This window comes from Macaca mulatta, chromosome 11 (assembly GCF_049350105.2).
Source record: "Macaca mulatta isolate MMU2019108-1 chromosome 11, T2T-MMU8v2.0, whole genome shotgun sequence".
NCBI lineage: Eukaryota > Metazoa > Chordata > Mammalia > Primates > Cercopithecidae > Macaca > Macaca mulatta.
The window spans coordinates 107,517,602-107,542,763 of record NC_133416.1 but is presented as its reverse complement, the minus strand read 5'-3'; the positions used below and the strand labels follow the sequence as shown (position 1 = coordinate 107,542,763).

The following is a 25,162-nucleotide window of genomic DNA, read 5'->3' as shown; positions in this document are numbered from 1 at the left end:
GTGCGTGCATGTGTGTGTGTGTCTGTGTGTGTGTGCGTGTGTGTGTGTGTGTAAGTAAGCCTTTCTCCCTCTGGATTGGTGACAGTGTTGTTAAGGTTATAAATCAGAAATGCCTAGCACACTGCTTGACTCATTGTAAGTACTCAGTACATGGTGGCTACACAATCCAGGCCTGCTGGCATTGTTGCCACTGTCACCACTCTGACTCTTTTGAGCCAATAGGTGAAGTGGGTCTCCACTCCCTTGAGTCAGGTGGACAGGGTGCCTTTCTCAAGGACAGGTGCGAGGGCTGAGATGGCCGGGAAGGTGTGCTCGTCCTTCCAGGCCTGCCTCCCATAGGTCTTCTGTGGGCCCTGCAGTTGGCCTGCTCTGACTCTTAGTTTTTGCTTCCCTCTTGACCCATTCAGGCCTGGTAGAAAGAGTTATCTGTGAGCATGGCGGTGGGTCCCGATAATCTATTATGGTTTTAGTGTCTAGGACTGTCATGACAGTGACTCATCTCTTTAGCCCCCGTTTGCAGCGAGGGCCCAGCCCAGCCCAAAGCAGGCACCCAGATGTTTGGTGAATTGGGGCAAGTTTTTCCTGTCCAGGAGCCATAATGTACTATTTGTAGTTTTCCTCATTGGAAGGCATGGCTCTGTCTGCCAAGAAAGACAAGGCATGTAGTCACCATGCTGCTGCCTCACATTGATATTTATAAGCCAGGTCTTCTGGAGAAGGAAGCAGGAAGGAAGGCGACTTGCTTTTGGGCCCATAGAGTTTCAGTAGTTGTGGGAAGTTGGCTGGGCTGTGTGTGTGTTGCTGCACTGGTGCCTGGTCTTCTTTGATAGCTCTCAGGAGCATGAGGTTGTGCTTAGCAGTTATGTCCCATCAGTCCTCTTGGTCTCAATCAGTTCACATGCTCCCAGGGGCCCATGTATCAGAAGGGCTGCTGTTGCATGATGCTGTCCATGGAAATCACTGCGGTCATGAGAGGAGCAGTGGCTTAGGCCTGTAGACTCAGAGACCTTTCACTATGACTCAGCATGGGAAGCTGAAGCTCAGAGAACTTCAGCCTGTCTCATCCAGGGCCACCAAGGGAACAATTGGGCCATGTCTCCTGTTGTATTTAGAGTTGGAGGCTGAGGAGAGGTGCCTGGATGCCTTCTCTGCTGGTCCTGGGTCTACCTGTTGCAGGGACCCAGTTCTAAGGGACCTGAATCAATTCAATCTACTGCCTCAGCCTTTCAGAGGCTTCTCATTGCTTTAGGCCAAAGGCTGTGCTGCTGAACATGGCCTTCAGGGTCACATGGGGTCTGACCCCTGTCATTTCCTCTGTTGCAGGCCCACTTGACTTCTTTCACTTCTTCAGATATATCATCTTCCCATCAGGCCCTGCCTCAGTCCCTTTGCAGGGAAGGCTCTCTCTTCTCTGGTTACTTCTGTTCATTCTTCAGAGAAGCCTTCCCTGTACCTCCCACTCCTCACTGCCGTGCTTCTCCTTCACAGCCCTTACCGCTGCCTGTAGTTACTGTATTTCTTTGTGTACTCATCTGTGGTCCAGCTGCCTTGCAAGACTGGGAGCTCCATGGGGCAGGGACTCTGTCTGTCTTGTCTCTGGTTTACCCCAGCGCCTCATGCAGCCTGGCACATGGTGGGTGTCCAGCATCGACTTGAGGAAGAGTGATGAGAGAAGGCTCCAGACCCTTCCAGGAGCAGAGTTGCTCTACTGCTCCTGCTCCTGCTGCCTGGGGCTCATCGTCCTCTGCCCTGCACACCCGTGGCACGGGGGGTCTGCCCACACCCACCTGCCTTTGTGCCACACTCCCTTCCCTAGCAAGATGATGGTTCCTCTCAGCACTGTCTTTTTTGTTTGGCCTCCTGATGAGAGGTGAAGCCAGCTGGACTTCCTGGGTCAAGTGGGGACTTGGAGAACTTTTCTGTCTAGCTAGAGGATTGTAAATGCACCAATCAGTGCTCTGTGTCTAGCTACAGTATTGTAAATGCACCAATCAGCACTCTGTAAAAATGCACCAATCAGTGCTCTGTGTCTAGCTAAAGGATTGTAAAGGCACCAATCAGCACTCTGCAAAATGGATCAATCAGCACTCTGTAAAATGGACCAATCAGCAGGACGTGGGTGGGGACGAATAAGGGAATAAAAGCTGGCCACCCCAGCCAGCAGTGGCAACCTGCTCGGGTCCCCTTCCATGCTATGGAAGCTTTGTTCTTTCACTCTTCACAATAAATCTTGCTGTTGCTCACTGTTTGGGTCCGTGCCACCTTTAAGAGCTGTAACACGCACTGCAAAGGTTTGTGGCTTCCTTCTTGAAGTCAGCGAGACTAAGAACCCAGCGAAAGGAACCAATTCTGGACATACTGGGAAAGACGTTACCTTCGGACACAGTGTTGTTCACTTTTTTGACTGGGATCAGACAGCAGATAATACACATGTTTGTATGTAAATGTATACTGTCAGTGTGTACATAAAACCGAAAGAAAAATGTCACTACCACGTATAGTAAAGCTAAGTACTATTTTCTCTTTTAATACTAAAGAAAATGCTTGTCCCCTCAAAATTGATTTCATATCTTCTTAATTTGATATCCCTGGCTACCAGTGGGTTACCACTCAAGTTTAGAGAAGCCCATTCTGCAGGACTGCTTGGCTGTGCAGCTGGTGCTGCCTCCCTCCCTGCTGCATCTTCCTCTCCCTGCCACTGTGGGATGGGGCTGAGGTTGTTCCCTTGGGTAAGAGGCTGTCCCTCCCTGCCTTCAGCAGTTTGAAGGATTCTCAGGAAGACAGGCAGGCAAGGCCTGTGAGTCCTCTGCCTCAGGTGCCATAGGGTGCAGTTCAAGGCTGCACCCAGCATGTCACAGCCTCCCTGGGTGCACCAGGAAGAAATCACTTATTCTTTGTGGTGTGGGTTTTGGAAGAGGCTAGTGATGGTTTTGCTGTGAAGATGAGTTTTGACTTAAAGGGCTTGAGAGATGGAGAGGGACTGGCCAAAGGGAAATGCAAGTTCAAAGACACCCGTGCAGAGGCAAGGAAGTCAGAACAGGGTGTGTCTCACAAGTGGCGTGGGTTCTCCTGCTGGGTGCATAGGGTGCTTAAGGGGGTGAGGATAGAAGAGGAGCTGAGGAGGCCAGGGAGTCCAGGGTGAAGGGATAGGGGTGTCTGCCCTTTGGGCAGTAGGGAACCAGTGGAGCTGTACCTGTCTGAAAGTTCTACAACAAGAGTATTGTTTCTTAGATGTTTGGTTTATTTGAGGCCGTGCATGTTTTATTAGGTGTTTGCTCCAATGTGTTAGAATTGGAAGGATGATGTACTCATCTGTCCAGGTAAATGTCTAGAGTATTTTGGAAAGGATCTTTCTGATGACACCCTCCCAGATCCTCAGGATCAAAAGACATCATATCAGAAGTAAATATAATCTAACTTTGGACATTAATGCTCCAAACTTGAATGCCAACTGAAGCCTGGACCACAGCAGAAAGCAGCCTCTCAAAGTCCTTGGTTTGAAGGGCAATAGCGTATTAGAGAGTGGTTGTATTAATTTGCTCTGACTGCTGTAACAAGTTACCATAAACTTGATGGCTTAAAACAACACATATTTATTCTCTGATAGTTTGGGAGTCCAGAAGTTCAAAATCAGCTTCACTAGGCCTAAGTTCAAGTGTCGACAGGACTGGTTTCTTTGGAGGCTCCAAGGCAGAGTCGGTTCCCGGCCTCTTCCAGCTTCTGGTGGCTGCTGGCATTCCTTGGCCTATGGCTGGCTTGCTGTAATCTCTGCTTCCCTGGCCACATCGCTGTCTCCTCTTCTGCAGTTGAATCTAGGCCCACTCCTGAGATAACAGCGTTAATCTATTCATGAGGACTGAGCCTTCATGGGCTAATCACCTCTTAATGGTTCCACCTCTTAATACCGTCACAATGACAATTACATTTCAACATGAGCTTTGGAGGGGATGTTCAAACGTCCATAGCAAGTGACCTCTGGCTTGCAGGCCTGCCACCTGACAGGTTCCCTATTTGGCCTGCCTTCTTAGTTGTGTCTTTATATTTCATTGTAAAAGGCATGCATGTGTATAAAAAGAAAAATCAACCATTGCTGAGGGGTGCACAATTAAAAGTGAAAGTCCTTCTAAGTCCACTTCCCAGAAGTCACCACTAGAGCTGAAACTGGTTATGTATGTGCCCTGAAATTTGCTCAGTGTATATGTGATCTACACAGAGGGATCATACAGTATCCACTGTTTTAGTGTGTAGCTATTTCAGTGACTTAGAATTCCACTCACTCTTCCCTCAAACATGGTTTCTCTATATTTACCATGTCATGAGGCCCACTTGCACCAAAGCTGTGCTCTTACCTGCAGGTGAGTCAGGAGGGGTTAGCAATGGTGGGGAGTGTAGGGTTCCTTGCCATGCCCCTTTGAGCTGGGACATTTTATTAGGCACTGATCTGGAATGTCTTAACTTGTTAGTCTTTATTAGAGCTCTTGTTCTAACAGAGTTCAGTTATATGAATGTGCCCTAATTTAACCAGTTTCCTAGCCATGGACATCTGCTTGTTTCTACTTTTTTGTCATTTCAAATAGCATTTTTCTGGTATCCTTGTGTGTATATATATCTCTCTGCGTTCTTGTGAGAGTGTATTTGAGGAATTAATTTGTGGAGGAGGAAATACTGAGTCAACTTTATTGGGATGGCTACAGAGGAAACCCCCCCAACCACCTCCTCCCTGCACCCCCAACCTTTGTTTCCCTCAACAGGGCTTGTAGTCTGGAGGAAGGAAGGGAGCTGGCAGCAGTGGTAGCCTGCCTCCCTCCTATGCACAAAGTCCCGGCAAGTGCAAACCCTCTGCTTCGGCCGTGGCATCCCACTGCTGAAGAGGTTGTGGTGTTGCCTAAAACATGGCTGTGCACGCAGTTTGTGGAGGGGTTAACTCGGAAGAGATTTGATGGAACATTTCCCAACAATTCTGTCAACTCATAAATTCTAGCTGGTTAACAGAATTCAAACGCGTGTCAAAAAAATGCATGTCAAAAAAATGATAACTGTTTTAGTTAAGACATTTTTAAACTGTTCCAACTTCCATCTGAAATATGTAAGCTTAGAAAGTGGTTTTCTTTTTAGGCCGGGCGCGGTGGCTCAAGCCTGTAATCCCAGCACTTTGGGAGGCCGAGACAGGCGGATCACAAGGTCAGGAGATCGAGACCATCCTGGCTAACATGGTGAAACCCCGTCTCTACTAAAAATACAAAAAACTAGCCGGGCGAGGTGGCGGGCGCCTGTAGTCCCAGCTACTCGGGAGGCTGAGGCAGGAGAATGGTGTAAACCCGGGAGGCGGAGCTTGCAGTGAGCTGAGATCCGGCCACTGCACTCCAGCCTGGGCGACAGAGCGAGACTCCGTCTCAAAAAAAAAAAAAAAAAAAGAAAGTGGTTTTCTTAATGATGACACAGATCGCTGGTATTTGTTTAAAAAAAGCTCCGGCTGAACACAGCCTCTACCAAGGTGCTCTTTTGCTGGTTGGCGGCACTTTCCACTTCAGAGCAGCTGAGTGTTTATAGGTGGGCACCTGGCACAATGCCTGGGAGAACACAGAAGGCCTCTCAAAGATCTGTCAAATGAGATTGGGATCTTTCACCAGCAGGTACTGCCATAGAACAGACTCTAACACCAGCTTCAAAACACCCTCCATTTAAACCAGCTGTGAGCTCCTCAGTACAGTGCACAGGCAGGACACATGTTTACCACCGAGGCCTCTGTGGGCCAGAGCAGACAGGGGGAGTGTGTCTGAAAAGTCTGCCCCCTAATGACCTCCCTGTTGCACAGTCCCAGAATTGGGTTTCGCCACATAAGAGCAAAAACAGGAATTGGCTATATAGTGTTTCAGCTTTAGGAGGCTTTCACTTTGAGCCTGATTCCATTTCTCTGTTACCCAGGGCTTGGCAAGTGGCACCGCACCCCGAGCAAGGCTGTCCCTCAGCTGCAGGTTAGAGCACAGCTTTGTGTGAGTCGGCTTGTGACAGGCTGGAAACACAGAGCCATGGTGGGAGGAAGGAGTGTGTGTGGCAGTTCTAAGTCATTGAAATTGCTGTTCTTTCTCCACAGGCCATGTGGGGTGTCCCTGCTCTTACTCCTCTTTCCTGCATTCATCCTTTAGGAACCAGAGCTAAGGAGCACAGTTTGATGGCTAGGGCAAATGGCAAGGAGAATTGAATTCCTAAAATTGATGGTGGTAGTAGTGGCATACCACCTAAGAGAAGGCTGTTGTGAGATCCTTGCCATAGGCAGGGCCACTGAAACGTCATGGTACACTGAGTCCAGTGGTGTGTCAAAAAAAAACGAGGAAAAGTATAGCAAGCATTTGTGAGAGTTTTCTTCCTGAGCAGCTGTTTTGAAATAGCTTTCTCTAAACTTTTATAATTTTTAAATAATTTTTATAAAATCAGACTTTATACAGTATCTTGCTCATTGGGTTACATGGGAATTGACTAGAATCCTTTTATGCAGTTTTCTATGAAAATGTGTGGCACAATGCCAGGCTCTGGAAGAGACTTAGGAAATAAATAGCACGTGCAAGATGCTTTACGTTGTTGACCAGCTCCCTCTTGGTCCTAAGTAAATAAGCTATGAGAAAGTGAATATGAGTTCTAAACAGTGACTCTTTGTTAAAGCGGTTAGCAAAAGGTTATACATTCACATGTTGTAACAGTGTGATGAGAACATAAGTGTGTTACATAACTTCTCTGCATTCTTCTGAGTGTTTAAAGTACAAGTAAAAAGGAAAAACGATATGCTTTAAAAAACACATTGAGGGGTGCGGCGCAGTGGCTCATGCCTATAATCCCAGCACTTTGGGAGGCCAAGGCAGGAGGATCATGAGGTCAGGAGTTTGAGACCAGCCTGGCCAACATGGCGAAACCCTGTCTCTACTAGAAATACAAAAATTAGCTGGGCGTGGTGGCAGGCGCCTGTAATCCCAGCTACTGGGGAGGCTGAGGCTGGAGAATCACTTGAACCTAGGAGGTGGAGGTTGCAGTGAGCCAAGATCGCACCATTTCACTCCAACCTGGGCAACAAGCCTGAAACTCCATCTCAAAAAGAAAAAAAAAAATTGAGAAATTACTATTTTACATGAGAATATCATCTGCCTGATTCAAACTAGGGATGAAACTACCTTTTCCCTCCTTACCTTTAATCTTCCTCAGAAAACACCATATTATACATTTCTTCCTCTTCCATATTTATTTGCATGTTTATTTTAATAACTTCATTGAGGTATAATTTACCTCCAGTAAGTTCACTTATTTTAGGTGAATAGGTTGATGAATTTTAGAAATTATACAGAGTGATGTAAACACCTCCATAATCAAGATAAGTAGAACATTTCCATCACCTTTAAAAATGCCTTCACGCTCTTTTGCAGTTGATCCCTTCCCTTAATCCCCGGCCCTGGGCAACCTCTGATCTGCTTTCTGTCACTATAGCTTTGTGTCACTACAAAAAATTTTATATAAATGGAATCCTACTCTGTGTAGTCTCCTGTGTGTTTTCTTTCACTTAACCTTTTGGAGACTTCTTTATATTGTTTGGTGTTTTCGTATTTCATCTCTTTTATTGCTGAGTAGTATTCAATAAGTATGGCTCTATGAAGTAAGAGAATATAAGCATATGTGTATGTGTAGGTGGTTCATGTGAGCATGTTCTCTTCCTCACCACTCCACTTACTGACTGCTCAAATGAATTAATTTAAGATGACTCTTCATCTTTTGACAGTTTAACTTTTAAAATTTGACTATTCCTTTATTTCTTTTGCAAGTTAAGGTTATACTTACAACTTTAAATATTATTTATATTAAGCAATTTAGTTATCATGTGCCTTGATACCGTTTTCTTCATGATTCTTGTGCTTGAAGTTTGTTGAGCTTCTTTGATCTGTGAGTTTCTAGTTTTCATCAAATTTGGAAAATTTTTTGGTCATTATTTCTTCACATACTTTTATTCCATTTCCTCCCTTTCTCCTCTCCTTCAGTGACTGGCTCGTTGGTCCATCCTTCCTTCCTTCCTTCCCTTGTTTCTTTTGTCTTTTTTCTGTTTCATTTTAGGTCATTTCTATTGCAGGGTCATCAAATTCACTAGTCTTTCCTTCTACAATGTCTAGTCTGCTCTTATTCCCATTTAGCATATTTTTCACCACAGGCATTATAGTTTTATCTTTGGAAATTTGATTTAAATCTGTTGTTTAAAAAATATCTTCCATGTCTCTTAAGATGTTCATTCTTTATTTCTAGCTCCGAGAACATGAAGAATACAGTTAGAACTTTTAGAGTCCCTGTCTGCTAATGTTATCATTTGTTGTTTCTGGCCTGTTTCTGTTGACTGATTTTTCTCCTCATTATGTGATGTACTTCTCACTTCTCACATGCCTGGTCATTTTTAAAACTGGATACCAGCTATTGTGAATTTTACCTTTTTGTGTGCTGGATTTTTTGGTATTGCTATAAATATCCTTGAGCTTTGTTCTTGGATGTATTAAGTTACTCAGAAACAGTTTGATCCTTTTGAAGTTTGCTTTTAAGCTTTACTAGGTAAGATGAGAGCAGGCGTTAGGGATGCTGTCGGTAGCTTTTCTGAGTACTCTTTCTGATGCCTTGTGAATTATGAGGTTTTCCACTCTGACTGGTGAGATTAGGTACTATGTCCGGTCCTGTGTGAGGCTCTGGGATTGTTTCCTTTGCTTCTCTCATGGGGTTCTTTCCCTGTTCTCAGTTTTCTCACATGCAAGCCCTGATCCGTACTCAGTTGAAGATTTGGGGTACCATCTAAGATCTCTGCAACACTACCTCTGTGCAGCCCCTGTCTCTTTATTACCCTGCTCTGTGAGCTGCAACTGCCTTGAGACTCCTCAGTCTATCTTCTCAGCTCAAAGAGATGCTGGGCTCCTCCTGGGTGCCCCTTGCCTGCACCCTGGCCTGGAAACTGTCCCCGGACAGTAAGGTGGGCTTACCTCGTTGGCTTTCCCTCTCTCAGGATCACTGTCCTTTGCTGCCTGACGGCCAATGACCGAAAACCACAGTTTCTATACTTTTTTCAGTTCTTTTGTTTTCATGGCGGAAGGTAAATGTAGTTCCTGTTATTCCATCTTCACTGGAAACGGAAATCCCAACCTAGTTTTTAAAACTTTTAATGAAATATTTTTAGCACTCAGGCAAATGTATTGATTATGCAGATAGCCATGACTCATTTTTATAGTTTTGTCATTTTTCCACTGCATTTTTAAAAACAAAGTATTACAGATAAAATTAAAATCCTCTTTTTTTTTTTCCAGACAGAGTCTCACCCTGTTGCCCAGGCTGGAGTGCATTGGTGCAATCTCGGCTCACTGCAGTCTCCATCTCCCGGGTTCAAGCAATTCTCCCGTCTCAGCCTCCCTAGTAGCTGGGATTATAGGCATGTGCCACCACACATGGTTAATTTTTGTATTTTCAGTAGAGATGGGATTTCACCATGTTGGCCAGGCTGGTCTCAAATTCCTGATCTCAAGTGATCTTCCCACCTCAGCCTCCCAAAGTGATGGGATTACAGACGTGAGCCACCATGCCCAGCCAAATCCTCTCTTCTTAATCCTATTCTTCTTTCCCTTTACAGAGGTAGCCAATATTCTGTATTTGATTATTGTCATTCATGTGTGGATTTAAAAAAATAGTTTTACTACATATGTATGTATCTATAAATAGTCTCTATTAACAGTATTATCTGAAGACATAAAACAGTATTATGCTGTACCTATAATTCTTCCATTTTCTTTCACTTTTCATTCAGCATTTAAAAAATATTTATCCCTATGACACGGATAGCTTTAGCTGAAATGTACATTCCACAAGAATAAGAATCTTGCTGTGTTTTGTTCACTAGGATATTCCAAGCATCTAGATATTGTCTGGCGTATTATAGGGTCAATCAACATTTGTTGAATGAATGAGTGCTGTATCGTACTTGACTATATGAGTATGCCACAGTGTATTCTCCTGTTGATGAATGCTTAGGTTGTTGTACCATTTTTTTGTTTTTTTGTTTTTTTTGTAATATGAACAGTGCTACGGTGAATGTTCTGGTTTGTGTCTCCTTGTGCACGTATGTAAGGATTTCTTTTTGGAAATACTGGGTGTTAGGGGCAGGCACCTCTCCAACTTAGCAGTACTTTGCTGAGTTACCCTACATGGTAATATTATCAATTTATACTCCCACCAGCAGTGTATAAGAATCCCAGTTTCTCCATATTCTCACCAACATTTGATACTATCAGATATTTTGATTTTTGCCAATCCTATATACATAAGATTATGTTTTGTTTTACTTTTTGTTAATAACACATATCATTTTTCTTAATAGAAATTTGATGTATTCTTTCCGTCCTAGGAATGGACATAATGATAGTCGGAGGACTGTGTTTTATACCAATGAAGAGTGGGAATTTTTAGACCCAACCCCTAAGGACCTAGAGGAGTCCATAGTACAGGAAGAAAAGAAGAAGCCGACCCCTGAAGGAAACAAAGGTATCTATGCACTTCCTGTTGTCTGTCATTCTCTCTACTGCCATCTGTTAACCACCAGTGATGTGGGAGACACTTTATTAGCAGGTATTTCTGGAAGCAGAAGGCCTAATTGGGGCTTGCATTTTCTTTGTGGGACTTAAAACATAAAGGCTTGGCAAATTATTTAATAAATGTTACAAGAAGGGGGGAGGGAGGAGGGGGGAGGGATTGCATTGGGAGTTATACCTGATGTAAATGACGAGTTGATGGGTGCAGCACACCAACATGGCACAAGTATACATATGTAACAAACCTGCACGTTATGCACATGTACCCTACAACTTAAAGTAAATTTTAAAAAAAATAAAATAAATGTTACAAGAAATAAATGGCTGTCTAGTCCAATGGCTCAAAATTTTTTGGGAAATAGAACACTTAGAAGTCATGATCCTCTTTATGGAAATATTGATTTTTTTTTAAACTTTTTAGTTAATATAAATGATCAAAGCCAGGTGCAGTGGCTCATGCCTATAATACCAGCACTTTGGGAGGCCAAGGTGGGTGGATCACGAGGTCATGAGTTCGAGACCAGCCTGGCCAACATGGTGAGACCCTGTCTCTACTAAAAATACAAAACTTAGCCAGGCGGGAGAATTGCTTCAACCCAGGAGGCAGAGGTTGCAGTGAGCTGAGACTGCGCCACTGCACTCCAGCCTGGGCAACAGAGCGAGACTCTATCTCAAAAAAAAAAATTGTCTTTAGAAAACTCGTAAAATTAAGATTGATAATTCAGAATAACACTGGATTTTTGTTATTTGCATAATATTATATGACTGTGGCATTTTGGGAAAATCATTTATTTCATTCTTTCTGTATCAGGCAAATTTACAGTTTATGACCTGGTTCGGTGTGTAATCTTATTCTTCAGATTCCCAATGCAGTTTTTGCTTGTCTGTAGATGCTATTATTATTACGACGCACATAAAACTTGAGGGATAAATAGGTTGGGTCCATTGCAGTCACCGTAGCTATGAATTCAAATAGGATCTTTCCAGAAGCATTTATTATAGATAGTATTTGATATTGAATCTTTATTAAAAATTGTTTTAATGGTTAACAGATATTGTGAACTGTCACTGTATGTTCAGTTGGTTACCTTTTGCCCTCATTTATTCCACTCCAACAACCGACCTAGGTTCTGTTCTTCAAACCTACAAGGCATGCTCCTATCTCAGTAACCTTTACAATGGGTGTTCCTTCCATCTGGAATGCTTTCTCCACATATGTGCATAACTGATTTCCTATCTTCCTTCAGATATTTGTGCAAGTGTCATCTTAGGGAAATCTCTTCTGATTGCCCTAGTTATAATTGCAACTTAAATCTCCTACTTCTTGTCCCTCTTTTCTACTTAATTTTCTCCTTAGCAACTATCACTATCTGGCAGGCCCTCTATTTCACTGCCTCATTGTCTTTCTCCCCTTTCCTAGAATATTAGTTTCATGAGAGTAGGAACTGTATCCACCTAGTTGCCTACTGAATACATTATACCTAAAACAGTACCTGGGTAAAGCAGATACTAAACTATTTGAGTGAATGAAAAAACAAAAAACAGGAATGAGTGAGTGAGTGAATGAATAAAAATATAAATGGTTGGAAACATATATATGAATAAATATGTAGATGAAAAATACTCTAAGGCCAGATGCTTGGCTCACACCTGTAATCCCAGCACTTTAGGGGACCAAGGCAGGCAGATCAAGAGGTCAGGTGTTCGAGGCCAGCCTGGCCAATATGGTGAAACCCCGTCTCTACTAAAACTACAAAAATTAGCCAGGTGTGGTGGCATGTGCCTGTAGTCCCAGCTACTCAGGAGGCTGAGGCAGGAGAATTGCTTGAACTCAGGAGGTAGAGGTTGCAGTGAGCTGAGATTATGCCACTGCACTCCAGCCTGGACAACAAAGTGAGATTCTGTCTTAAAAAAAAAAAAAAAATACCGATAGTAACCTGTATTTTTGTGCAACAGAAATAAGATAACCCATTATAAAATTGAGTTTTTAGATATGGATAAATTTTTGCTTGTCTGCCTGGCAATATTTAAGTTGGTATCTAATGTTATTTAGCTACAGTAATGTTTAGAGTGCTATAAAATTTGTAATCAAACACATTTGTTACTTTTTTTAAAAGTTTATTATCTGTGAGAAAAGAATAGTTTTCAAGTTTTGATAGAGTTAAGCAGTACAGGGGACAGAATTTTTTTTTTTTTTTTAAAAGACAGAGCCTTGTTCTGTTGACCGTGCTGGATGGAGTGCAGTGATGCAATCATGGCTCACTACAGCCTCCTGGGCTCAAGCACTTTTCCCACCTCAGCCTCCTGAGTAGATGGGGGACCACAGGCACACCACCATACCTGGCTTATTTTTTAATTTTAATTTTAATTTTTTTGTGGAGACAGAGTCTCCCTTTGTTGCCCAGGATAGTCTCTAACTCCTGGGCTCAAATGAATCCCCCTGCCTTGGCCTCCCAAAGGCCTGTAAGTGCTGGGATTATAGTCGTGAGCCACCACACCTGGCTGAGAAATCGTAATTCTTTCTGATAATGTCAGGTATCCCTTTATCACCCCAATAATGTTTATGCAGTTTGGCTAGATTTATAGCAATGAGAGCTCTTTTTTTGCACATAAATCCTAGAGGTATATGAAGTCTGACTTTCAAATCAGTACAGTAACTAAAATATTTTAGAGCCACTTAAATAGATGACTACACTGGTAGGTGTGAGACTCATCAGTCCGTCAGAGCCATAGTAACTGTATATTGGAGAAATTGGAACTGCTTTATCTCTGGATGGCCCTGGGCTGCTGCTTACCTGCTAATTTTGAGTTTCAGTGCAGTTAATACATTGGGAGTTTGGAAGAAAGCTTAGCTTTCTTCATTGAAAACTTTAAAAGGCAGATGGTCTGACTCCTCCAAACCCCTCAACCCACACCAACATTACGTACAACCCTCCACCTACATACATATGTGCACAGCCTAGATAAAAAATTAGTTGTACGCTACAAGATACCGAACATAGTGAAGCCACTAGATTGTAACTTTCTGAGGGCCTGCTTGGTTCTGAGTTTTCTTCTCCTTTTCGAATAGTTTGGAGATTATGGTTTCATATTAGGGTAATTCATCTAACAATAACTGCTTTGCCAAAATCTGCTTTTATGCATTGGACAAGTGCTGCACTTACTTTATTCTATACTGTGTGCTGTATAGTTTATTCTATACTTTTATCTTTGTTTTCTTTGCATCTATAGCATGTTTGCTGGTGGTTTGTTTTCTCTTTGCTATTTTGACCAATGACACATTGGAGATTTTCTCATCTATAAGAAACTATTTTTAAAAGCTTATGTTCCATCCCCTTTTCTTTCCACCTTAATGCACTAAGCATCACTTTTTTGTTTCTTTTTGACTTTTTTTTTTCCCTTTTTGTGGAGAATGGGGTCTCTTGCTTCTAGGATTCTAACATATTTGCACCTTATGGTTTCCACTCTGATAAATTTTCAAGTTTGTATCAGAAGCCATAGCCTTTATGTTGTACTTACAGGCAAATATTACAATTCCTTATTTTTCAACAGTTTCACAAAGGCTGAAAAATTTGCCTCATACTTCCCTCAAAGCCAAACAGTTGCTTCAAACTTCATCTACAAATAGAGGTAAGTACTAAGTTTAAAGTTCAGCAGATGATCTAGTTCAATCTTAAGCCTTTTGACATACTGAGTGACCGGTGTCTGTAATATAATATAATATAATATAATATGTTTTAGTCTTTTTAAAAAAAATAACAATAGGCCGGGCGCGGTGGCTCATGCCTGTAATCCCAACACTTTGGGAGGCTGAGGTGGGTGGATCACGAGGTCAGGAGATCAAGACCATCCTCACTAACACAGTGAGACCCCGTCTCTACTAAAAGTAGAAAAAAATTAGCCAGGCATGGTGGCACGCACCTGTAATCCCATCTACTCAGGTGGCTGAGGTAGGAGAATTGCTTGAACCCCGGAGGCGGAGGTTTCATTGAGCCAAGATTGCGCCACTGCATTCCGGCCTGGGTGACAGAGTGAGACTTTGTCTCTAAATAAATAAGCAAATAAATAATTTTTAAAAAGCAATAAAATAATGAGAATTTATCATGTTATTTGGGTAAATCCAGAAGAAACATTTTCTACAGAGGTATGTATTGGGTTGTTTTGCTGAAAGGAGTAAGTGATATATAGAGAATTTATTTTTGTTACCAACTTAAAACTAAAAGTCATTGTTTCAACTTTATGCCAACTGAAATTCATAAGTGCTTTAAAATGAGCTTTATATATACATTTTAATGGACTCGGGAAAGCATTTCTAGACTGATTTCATAGAAGTAGAATTTCTGGAGGAAAATAATATAAAACAGTTTTAGGGATTTTAGTAGAAATTTTCAAATTATCCTGCAGGAAAATTGGTTCAGTTTATACTCCCACCAACAGCGACAGAGCTCCAGTTTCCTCCTTCCATTTGGCATCTTTGCTGGTCTTTAAGCAGAAAATATTGTTTTCATTACATTTCTTTGGTTTTAGTGCTTTTGAATCTTTTTTATGTGCTTACTGGCCGTTTTTATTTTTGTAGTAAGTGCCTGTTTCTCCATTGCCCACTTTATGTTAGAAATCATTTGGTTTTTTCTGAGTAATTTTATAAAATTATAAAATATTTTATCTTTTTTAAATCATTTGTCTTTTTCTGAGTAATTTAAAGATTTCTTTATAAGCTAAGGATACAAACCTTTTATCTGTCATCGAAGTTTCAAAAACTTTCTCCCAGTAAGTAATTTGTCATTTTGCTTTATTTTTTCTTTCTTTGTTTTTTGCTAGCCAAACTCCAAAGTCACATTTTACTTAATTTTTATCCTGCTGAATGAAAGCATTTGAACTTAGTGATATTAGTGTAAACAGGAGCAGGACAGAATGTAATTATCTAGGTCTTGCTCTGTCACCCAAACTGGAGTGTAGTGGCATGATCATAGCTACTGCAGCCTCAAACTCTGGGACTCAAGTGATTTTCCTGCCTCAGCCTCCCAAGTAGCTAGGACTACAGGTGTGTACCACCACGCCCTGCTGATTTTTAAAATTTTCTGTAGAGATACGAATTCGCTGTGCTGCCCAGGCTGGTCTTGAACTCCTGAGTTCAAGTAATCCTCCCACCTTGGCTTGCCAAAGTGCTGGGATTACAGGTGTGAACTACTGTTTCTGGTTGAGAGTTTACTTTTGTTTGCTAGTGGTGTTCTTGGTATCTTTTCACATTTGAGGCTTTGGTCCTAGTGCTGAAGTATTACACTTACCATCTGAGGTTTACAGGACTTGTGTTTTAATATTGAACAGATGGAACTGTTCTGCATCTTTGCAGGTATACAAAATGTGCCTACCAGGACTCCCTTTTGTATCCATTGAAAGCAAGAAGTAATAGAGTAAAATTTTGCCTGGCTAGAGGCTTTGAAAGAATGGAGTATTCTGGTTTAATTCTATTAACTTAGAATTATGAAGGTGAAAATTTTTCAAAACTTTAATTTCGTATTGAATGCAATTTGAAAATATAACCAATGATTCCATTTTTTTTCTCTAATAAGTTTAGACATTCAGATCTACGTGATCTTTTATTATAGAACTCCTAGTGTGCCTGAGACTTACATTGTGAAGATCCTTTTCTGAAACTTTAGATGTAAGAGGATGTAAATGGTATTGTGTGAGATCAGGCTGGATGAGAACTGTTACCTGTAAATATACTTTTTAGACTAAATCTCTGATTGCCACTTGTTTTCTAATTTAACTTATAAAAATAAAACACACTGGGCCAGGCTCGGTGGCTCAAGCCTGTAATCCCAGCACTTTGGGAGGCCGAGACGGGAAGATCACGAGGTCAGGAGATCGAGACCATCCTGGCTAACACGGTGAAACCCCGTCTCTACTAAAAAATACAAAAAACTAGCCGGGTGAGGTGGCAGGCGCCTGTAGTCCCAGCTACTCAGGAGGCTGAGGCAGGAGAATGGCATGAACCCGGGAGGCGGAGCTTGCAGTGAGCTGAGATCCGGCCACTGCACTCCAGCCTGGGCGACAGAGCAAGACTCCATCTCAAAAAATAAATAAATAAAATAAATAAAACACATTGGATGGAGGGTGGAAGTAGGAAGGAGATTTATTCCTTTTAATTGCATGTCATTGTTTCATATCAAGACAGAACATATAGCATCCCTGGCTTTGGACTTACAGAAGGAAACACATTTTTCTACCTGCTGTATGCCAGATGTTCTTGAGCACCTGGAGGGTTTATTGAAGCACAGATTGCTGGGCCCTACTCCAGAGTTTCTGATTCATCAGGTCTAGGGTGGGGTCTGATAATTAGAATTTGTAAAAAGTTCTTAGGTGCTACTGGTCCAGAGACTACATTTTTGAGAACCACTCTTGTATACTAATTATAAATTGTAGAACTCCAGAAAAAAGCTTAGTTTGGTCTGGGATAAGCAGCACACAGGTTATGGAGCAAATCATGAGAGATTCAACCATTGATCCCTGTCTAGTGTGGAATTTGGATAATAAGCAATACACAATGACATAACACAGTTCTTGGTTTTCATGATTGTAAGTCGTAGCCAAGTATTTTTTAGTGAGAAATTCAGATTCGTTTGCAAGGTTTAGAGATTCCAGGTGATTCTAGAAAAATAGGATTTAGTGATTAACCCCATGAGAGTAGGAGTTATTTATGTCCTTTTTCTCTCCCCCATCACTTAGCATTTAGCCTTACTTTAGAAGGGCCCTGTATTTGCTTTAGACTGGTAAAGAGCTTTGAGTGCTTATTAAATTGAAAGCTTTGTGTTTTCATTTATTTATTTATTTATTTATTTATTTATTCTTGTGAGATGGAGTCTTGCTCTGTCACCCAGGCTGAAGTGCAGTGGCGTGATCTCGGTTCACTGCAACCTCTGCCTCCTGGGTTCAAGCGATTCTCCTGCCTCAGCCTCCTGTGTAGCTGGAATTACAGGTGCCTATCACCACGCCTGGCTAGTTTTTGTATTTTTAGTAGAGACGGGGTTTCACCATGTCAGCCAGTCTGATCTCAAACTCCTGACCTCAGGTGATCCACCTGTCTCAGTGTCCCAAAGTACTGGGATTACAGGCATGAGCCACCATGCCCGGCCCAAAAGCTTTGTGTTTTTAAAGATATTAGACATGTTTCTTGTTTAAAAAAAATCTTAACAGTAATGTAGGAGAATAAGAGAAACTTTTTCCAAAAAAGAGAAATCATTATGATTATTTTTTTCATTGGAATGTTGGATAATGTAGTCTGCTTCATTAATCATCAAGTGTGCTATGGATTTTTCCATTTTTACAGGATTTGTACCTCAATTGATGGAATACTGGTAATTCTTCTATTCCATTTGAAGATGAAAAAGGCCAAAATCGTAGGCTTGGCATAGAAGTTGGATAATGAAGACAGCTCTGGAAGAACATATAGATACACACACATATAGACACACACATATATAAAATACACAGACATATTATTTTTAAAGTTTATTTTTTAAAGTTTTAAAGTTTTCAAAATGAAAACTGGCCCTGCCCCTCTCCCAGAGTGAGCGGAGAACAGTGGTTACATGAGCAGCTTTCCTTGTGAGGCCACAGGTCCCTCTGGACATGCTGCTGCCTGGCCATGGCTCCTTTCCCTTTCATCTTTCTCATAGACCAAGGGGCTTCGAGCATTAAGGCCACACCCCTATTATGCATTCTAGTGCGACCCTGGTTACACCTCCTCTGGCTCAGTCACACAGCTGTGTGGTAGGCTACTAGTAGTGTTTAGCAGTTGTCACTGGGATCACACTGATGTGGCCCCATCCCCGCCTCTCCCTGCCCAGTGATATCGGAAGAAACCTGACAGAGAAAATTGTCCACGGCCAAGAAAAAGGTAAAATGCACCAGGTTATGGCCCCCTGACCCAGGCCCAGTCCCCCTCCGATGGTAGGACTGCTGCCAGAGTCTGTGCCACTCCTGAGGCACACCAGGCTGGGCCCCACCCAATGCCTCTGGGCTCCCCCAACCAAAATCTTATAGCCAGCCCCTCCCCCTCAGCAGCCCAGCCTCTGCCCTCACCAGTTGCCCCAGGGTGACTTTGGGTGGGTGACTCCTGGGGCTCCCTGCTCCATACTCAGTCTTTACCTTCTGCTGCCCCAAGTGTAACCTCCCTTGGGTCTTTGGGCTGACATCTCCAAGGACCTGGGTCCTGGCCCTGCACCTCCTTCCCACATCTCAAAGTGGTGACTCAGGCGTCATGCTGATAGGCACCCCCACCCCAGGGAGGAGTGGAATATAGTGACATCATAGTTCCCCTAGGAACTGTCATTACTGCCACGAAACTGATCTTTGATCTTAGGACCCAGTCCACTAAGTGTTCTCACCCTGCTTCTGGTTCCTCTGGTCACAGCACAGGTTTCCAGCTGGAAGGGGAATGAGGACTATGGGACCTAGGAGTGAGAGGTTTCAGGCTGCCTTACTCCATTAGCAGAGACATTGACAATGTGAAAAGCCCACACTTTCCCCATGAGCTCAAAATGTTGACAGTGTCTCTGGGTGGCAATAGGAGAATGGGTTTGGTTTGATTTTCTCCCAGGCTTCTACTCTCCAGAGAGTTTAACATTTTTTTCTGAGTTTTCCACCTCATATTCAAATTCTCTGTGGTTCCGGGACCAGAATGCCCTTCAATCAGTGGTTTCTAAAGTAAGATCTGCTTATCTTCTGTGGAACAGATCTTGGGAAACTGAATTTGACAGCTTGAATCTTCCTCGTATCATCTCAACCTAGGGTACTTTGAGTGCCTGGGGTTGTTGCCTCTTGGGAAAGTGCTAGCCTGACTAGTTGTCAGAAGCCCTATATTTTTATCCTGACTGAGTCCCTAATTTGCTCTTTGATTCTGGACAAGCCACCTCTCCTCCTTGGGCTTGCATTTCCTGAGGAGGTAGAGTTAGAGAATATCAAAGGGCTCTGTTAGCTCTGAGAGTCCAAGGTTTAAAGGCTCACTAGAGCTGGGCATGGTGGCTCCTGCCTGTAATCCCAGCACTTTGGGAGACCGAGGTGGGTGGATCAGGAGGTCAGGAGTTCGAGACCAGCCTGACCAACATAGTGGAACCCCATCTCTACTAAAAATACAAAAATTAGCCAGGCATGGTGGCACACACCTGTAGTCCCAGCTATTCAACTCAAGAAGCTGAGGCAGGAGAATCGCTTGAACTTGGGAGGCAGAGGTTGCAGTGAGTCGAGATGGTGCCACTGCATTCAACGCTGGGCAACAGAGCAAGACTCCATCCCCCCGCAAAAAAAAAAGGCCCACTAGAATGAAAACCTCAGGGCCAAGGGCTCCTGTTTGTCTTTTTCTGCGTTATATCTCTGCTATTACTCCTGTTTGTCTTTTTCTGGCTTATATCCCTGTATTAAGAACCATACCTGAGGCCAGGTGCAGTGGCTCAAGCCTGTAATCCCAGCACTTTGGGAGGCCGAGACGGGCGGATCACGAGGTCAGGAGATCAAGACCATCCTGGCTAACATGGTGAAACCCCATTTCTACTAAAAAAAAAAAAAATACAAAAAACTAGCCGGGCAAGGTGGCAGGCGCCTGTAGTCCCAGCTACTCAGGAGGCTGAGGCAGGAGAGTGGCGTAAACCCGGGAGGCGGAGCTTGCAGTGAGCTGAGACCCGGCCACTACACTCCAGCCTGGGCGACAGAGCGAGACTCCGTCTCAAAAAAAAAAAAAAAAAAGAACCATACCTGGCCCATATGTGCTCAGTAAATGTTTGTTGAATGAATATACCTTTCTACATCACAAGCTGGCAGAACGGGGAGCTTTTCTCAAACTTCATCTCTAGAGGTTTATGTTACTATCCCTTTGAGAGAATTCGGATTCAGACTTTCAGTTCTATGACTGTGGGCCAAAACCAACAAAGATCCAAATCCTCTTTCCTTGGGAGCTTGAGGAGAGTTTACCAGTTCATGTTTCCGTTAAGTCTGAGAACTTTGCCTTTAAAATCTATTCCTGGCTGCTGCCTACCCCTTCCTGGTCTGGGGAATAGAGTCGAGGGGGCCATCCTTAGTCACCATCCTTTAACTGTCTCCACAGAAACAACAGAACCAAGAAATGGTGGATCAGTTGGAAGAAGTAACTGTTTGCTCACAACATGACTGCTGGATTTGGGGGGCACTCAGATGTAGAGGCTTCAGTCTCGTCTCACCCACTCCCAGCCTGGGGAAGGCTCACCCCCCAGATTCCACCCCATCCCCAAAAGGTCCCTGATAACTTGGTCCCATGGGTGGAACTGTCCTGGGGCATTGGTGCCATTCTGGGGGCATGTCCCTTGCTGTACCATCTCTGCTTCCCCCTAGTAAGAGCTCTGTATTCCTTTTCCTATAGGAAGAGAAAGAGTGCCACCAAAAGCAGGGAGCTCTAAGGGAGCAGTTACAGGTGAGTAGAGAGTGTGAAGTTCCCTCCTGTCCTCTGGAGAATGTTTCTTTCCTTCTCTTTCAGCTTTTGGCTTTTCTACCAAAGGTTCACATTCAGAATGTAGAAATCCTTGTATCAGAGAAAGCCGAGTTACAGACAGCCCTGGCTCACACTCAGCATGCTGCCAGGCAGAAAGAAAGTGGGAATCTGGGCACCCCATCATCCTTCAACTTGGCACTTTGACAGGCCATTGGGGGAGTCCTTTGGGCCCCATCTGAACCTCTCTCATTCCAGGAGAGTCCAAAGATCTGGCCAGCTGCCTGTAGTATTCCTGGCGGTGTATGGGAGAGTTGGAGCAGGCTCTTTGCTGTCTCCATACAGCAGAAGAAAGCAGACAGGGTGAGTCCAACCACCTGCCCCATCCCCTGGCAGCCTGGCTTCCCAGATGGCGGAGTGAGCCTAAAGGTCCCTTCTGCAGGATGGAATGTCCTGCCCAGAAAGCAGCATGGACTATTTCTCACTGCTTGTGTGTGTGGTTGTTAGAGGTAGCCTGGGGCTGAGTCAGCTGCTGTGGGTGAGTTAGGGGTCCTATGGAGAGCGAGCACTGGATGCAGAGTTCGGAGGCCAAGTCCTCGCCCTAGCCTTAACTGGCTTTGGCCTTTGCCAAGTGCTAGGTGGGGGATATGGTACTTGTACTGTGAAGGTACAGAAGAGTATCTTCAGTATGTTACCATTTGTGTAGAGAGAGGGAATATGTGTGTGTGTGTGTGTGTGTGTCTACATACATACTATGATCATATACATAAAATGTGTCTACAAGGATTCATCAACTCAGGAAGGGGTTAGGGGGAAAGGGGAAGGAGAGCATTAGGACAAACACCTAATGCATGTGGGGCATAAAATCTAGATGACGGGTTGATAGGTGCAGCAAACCACCGTGGCACACGTATACCTATGTAACAAACCTGCACATTCAGCACATGTGTCCCAGAACTTAAAGTAAAATAATAAATAAATAAAATAAAACACAAAAAACTCAGGAGAGAGGAACAGGGTGGCTGGGAGATATTTCCCTTCTGTACCTTCTGAGCTTTGGACTATGTGAATGGATCATCCTTTCAAAAAGTGAACAAGAGATTGATTTCCCCCTTCCTATCTGTGCCCCCACCCCCAGTGAACAAATGGGCTTAGAGAATCAGATACACCTGAGGGTTCAAATCCCAGCTCTGAGTGATCTTAGGCAAGCACTTAATCTCTAATACCCCATGTTTTTTATCGACACAATAGAGGTAATAATAGTAGTTGTCTCATATGGTGGTTGTGAGGATTAAATGGGATTGTTAGCATGGTGGCTAGTGAAGCACTCAATAAGGGTTCAAACAGTGGTAGTAATAACAGTAAAATAATAACAATATTGTTTTATCCCTCTGGGCCTCTGTTAGCCAGCTATAAATTCAATCTCTTTCCCTGTCCCTTCACCCTTACTAAGTTCTTTTAAAAACAAATGAGACTGACCAGGCGCTCAGACTCATGCTTGTAATCCCAGCACTTTGGGAGGCCTAGGCTGGCGGATCATGAGGTCAGGAGTTTGAGACCAGCCTGGCCAGCACAGTGAAACCCTGTCTCTACTAAAAATACAAAAATTAGCTGGGTGTGGTGGTCGGCACCTGTAAATTCCAGCTACTCAGGAGGCTGAGGCAGGAGAATTGCTTGAACCTGGGAAGCCGAGGTTGCAGTGAGCCGAGATAATGCCACTGCATTTCAGCCTAGGCAACAGAGCTAGACTCCGTCTCAAAAACAAAACAAAAAACAAACAAACAAACAAACAAAAAGCAAATGAGATCATGGACTTAGAAATGCCTTGAAAAAATGTCAGGTGTGATTCAGAGTGAGGAAGTGTTACTGTGGAATAGTTACTGAGCTGTTGGTACTGGTCGGCCAGCTGCTCCTCTGCCTGCTATATCCTGACTTAACCTTGGCCTGTATTTTCAGTACAACAAGGAGTTAACCAAAGAGAGAAACACCCTCAGGCTGGAGTTACACAAGAACAGGTAGCATGGGGGAAGGTGGGATGGGAGGTCTGGGGGCCCTTAGCATGGGTGATGTGCTGGGAGGTTGAGGGGGTACAGGTAAGCATGGTGAGGTGGTCATACAGGTTTGTACATGTGCACAGTTAAGCTGTAGTGCTGGTGACTCATGGTGTAGCCTTGAACAACTCACACCTTCTCTCAGGCCTGCCATCTGTAACTTTGGATTCCTGGGGTTCCTTCCAGTGCTACGGTTCTGTGGTTGTGAGGCAAGGGTGGAGGGTTGATCACCAAAGCAGTCCTTTCTGTTCTTAGTTCATTCCTTTCTCTACTGCCTCTGGCCATAACCGAATCAATGAGGACTGAAGCAGGAGAAATCAGAATTGGAAGAGAAGCTTTGAGTCCTAGTGACTGAGAAGGCTGGCATACTGCTTAACTTAGAAGAGCTGCAAAAGATATTACAAATGACTGAACTGCTTCAACAAGCTAAGGACTGCAGCCGCGGAGGTGGTTGGAGCCCCATCCAGCTGGGGCCATGGTCTAGGGATCATGCCAAGAGTTGGAAAATTTCGGTCCTTGTTCTGATGCTGCCATAGAATCCTCTAGAGAGTGCTAAAAAATCTACAAATTGGGGCCCTACCATAGACCTGGGGAATCAGAATCTCAGGGTTAGGGCTTAAAAAAAATGTTTTTAACACATCATAGATGAAAACCATTATTTGATAAATTACATTTATATGGCTAGCTAATGAGTCTGTTTATTTCCATCTGAGGTTCACGCCAACACTTCCACTATTCCATGGGTAATAATAGAGAGTAGAGGTTTTTTGTTTTTTGTTTGTTTGTTTGTTTGTTTGAGATGGGGTCTCTCTCTATCACCCAGGCTGGAGTGCAGTGGTGTGATCTTGGCTCACTGCAGCCTCTACCTCCCAGGCTCAAGCGATCCTCCTGCCTCAGCTTCTCAAGTAGCTGGGACTATAGGTGCACACCACCACACCTGGCTAATTTTTGTATTTGTAGAGATGGGGCTTTGCCATGTTGCCCAGGCTGGTTTTGAACTCCTGAGCTCAAGTGATCCGCCTCCCTCAGTCTCCCAAAGTGTTGGGATTCAGACATGAGCCACCATGCCCAGCCTGAGATCTTTTTAAAATTATTTAATTTTTTATTTCTAAAACAAAGAAACTTGACAGCAGAGTTGTATTGACTGAGTTGTACACTGAGCCTAGCCCTAGCCCTTTTAAGGGGCACTGTTGGAACGGCCCAGGCTCCCGGAATCTAAACTTCTCACTCTTCACTATCTGGTTTTCAAGGCACTGTGAAGGCCCTGATACTAAACAGCAGTTACTGCAGGCCATGGAGGAGCGGGCATAGCTGGAAGCACACCTGGGGCAGGTGAGGCTTTGCAGGGGAGGGATATGGAAGGAAGATGACCCCAGGTGGCCAGGAGCAGGTGAGGACCAGTGACAGCCCTTCGTAACTTCTGTCCCCATTCTTGAAGGTAATGGAGTCAGTTGGACAACTACAAACGGAGAGAGAGACGTATGCTGAAAATCTGAAAGGAGGGAGTGCCATGTGGCAGCAGAGGATGCAGTAGATGTCAGAGCAGGTGAGACCTGACCCTTCAGCCCCCCACCTTATATAGATCACTTGATCTTTCTAGGCATCTGTAAAATGGGAAGACTATAGCCAGAGGTGATCATGGGTCTAGGCTATGTGGAGGCAGGGTCAGAGATGGAGATGGTAGCCCATCCAGCCACCAGCCCCTCTCTTCAGGGCCCTTTCCTGCTGTATTTTGGGCAGGTGCGCACATTGAGAGAGGAGAAGGAGCATAGCATGAGTTGGGTATAAGAACTGGAAATGAGCTTGGCTGAACTGAGTAACCAAATGGGTAAGCTGGGACTGTGGTGACCTGGGAGCAGGACTGGTATCAGAGCGCTGTGGGGGTGGCTTAGAATGCCCCAGGGAGATGGGTGGATGGAGGGCTTTGGGGCAGAAGGAAAGAGGTCTGTGCCAGGAGTTGGCAAGTCTCATAATCTCCATGAGCCTCAGTGTTCCCATCAGCAAAGAGGGAAGTGTGCCCATTGTCAGCCATCCACAGTTGTCTCTATCAGAAAGTGGCGGGA

The 25,162-nt window shown here is 43.8% G+C and overlaps 2 pseudogenes across 1 annotated transcript in view; one reads left to right on the top strand and one right to left on the bottom strand.

Annotated features, from left to right (window-relative positions):
- Positions 1 to 25,162, top strand: part of LOC694113 (golgin subfamily A member 2-like) — a 43,979-nt pseudogene that overhangs the window by 9,061 nt on the left and 9,756 nt on the right. Inside the window, exons 3-12 of the transcript XR_013400639.1 lie at positions 10,379 to 10,542; positions 14,142 to 14,219; positions 17,920 to 18,489; positions 20,692 to 20,857; positions 20,983 to 21,033; positions 21,307 to 21,411; positions 23,005 to 23,063; positions 24,350 to 24,431; positions 24,538 to 24,645; positions 24,840 to 24,927. The product of XR_013400639.1 is annotated as a golgin subfamily A member 2-like (transcript). The remainder of the gene's footprint in view (positions 1 to 10,378; positions 10,543 to 14,141; positions 14,220 to 17,919; positions 18,490 to 20,691; positions 20,858 to 20,982; positions 21,034 to 21,306; positions 21,412 to 23,004; positions 23,064 to 24,349; positions 24,432 to 24,537; positions 24,646 to 24,839; positions 24,928 to 25,162) is intronic.
- Positions 21,418 to 24,529, bottom strand: LOC144332667 (uncharacterized; annotated as a pseudogene).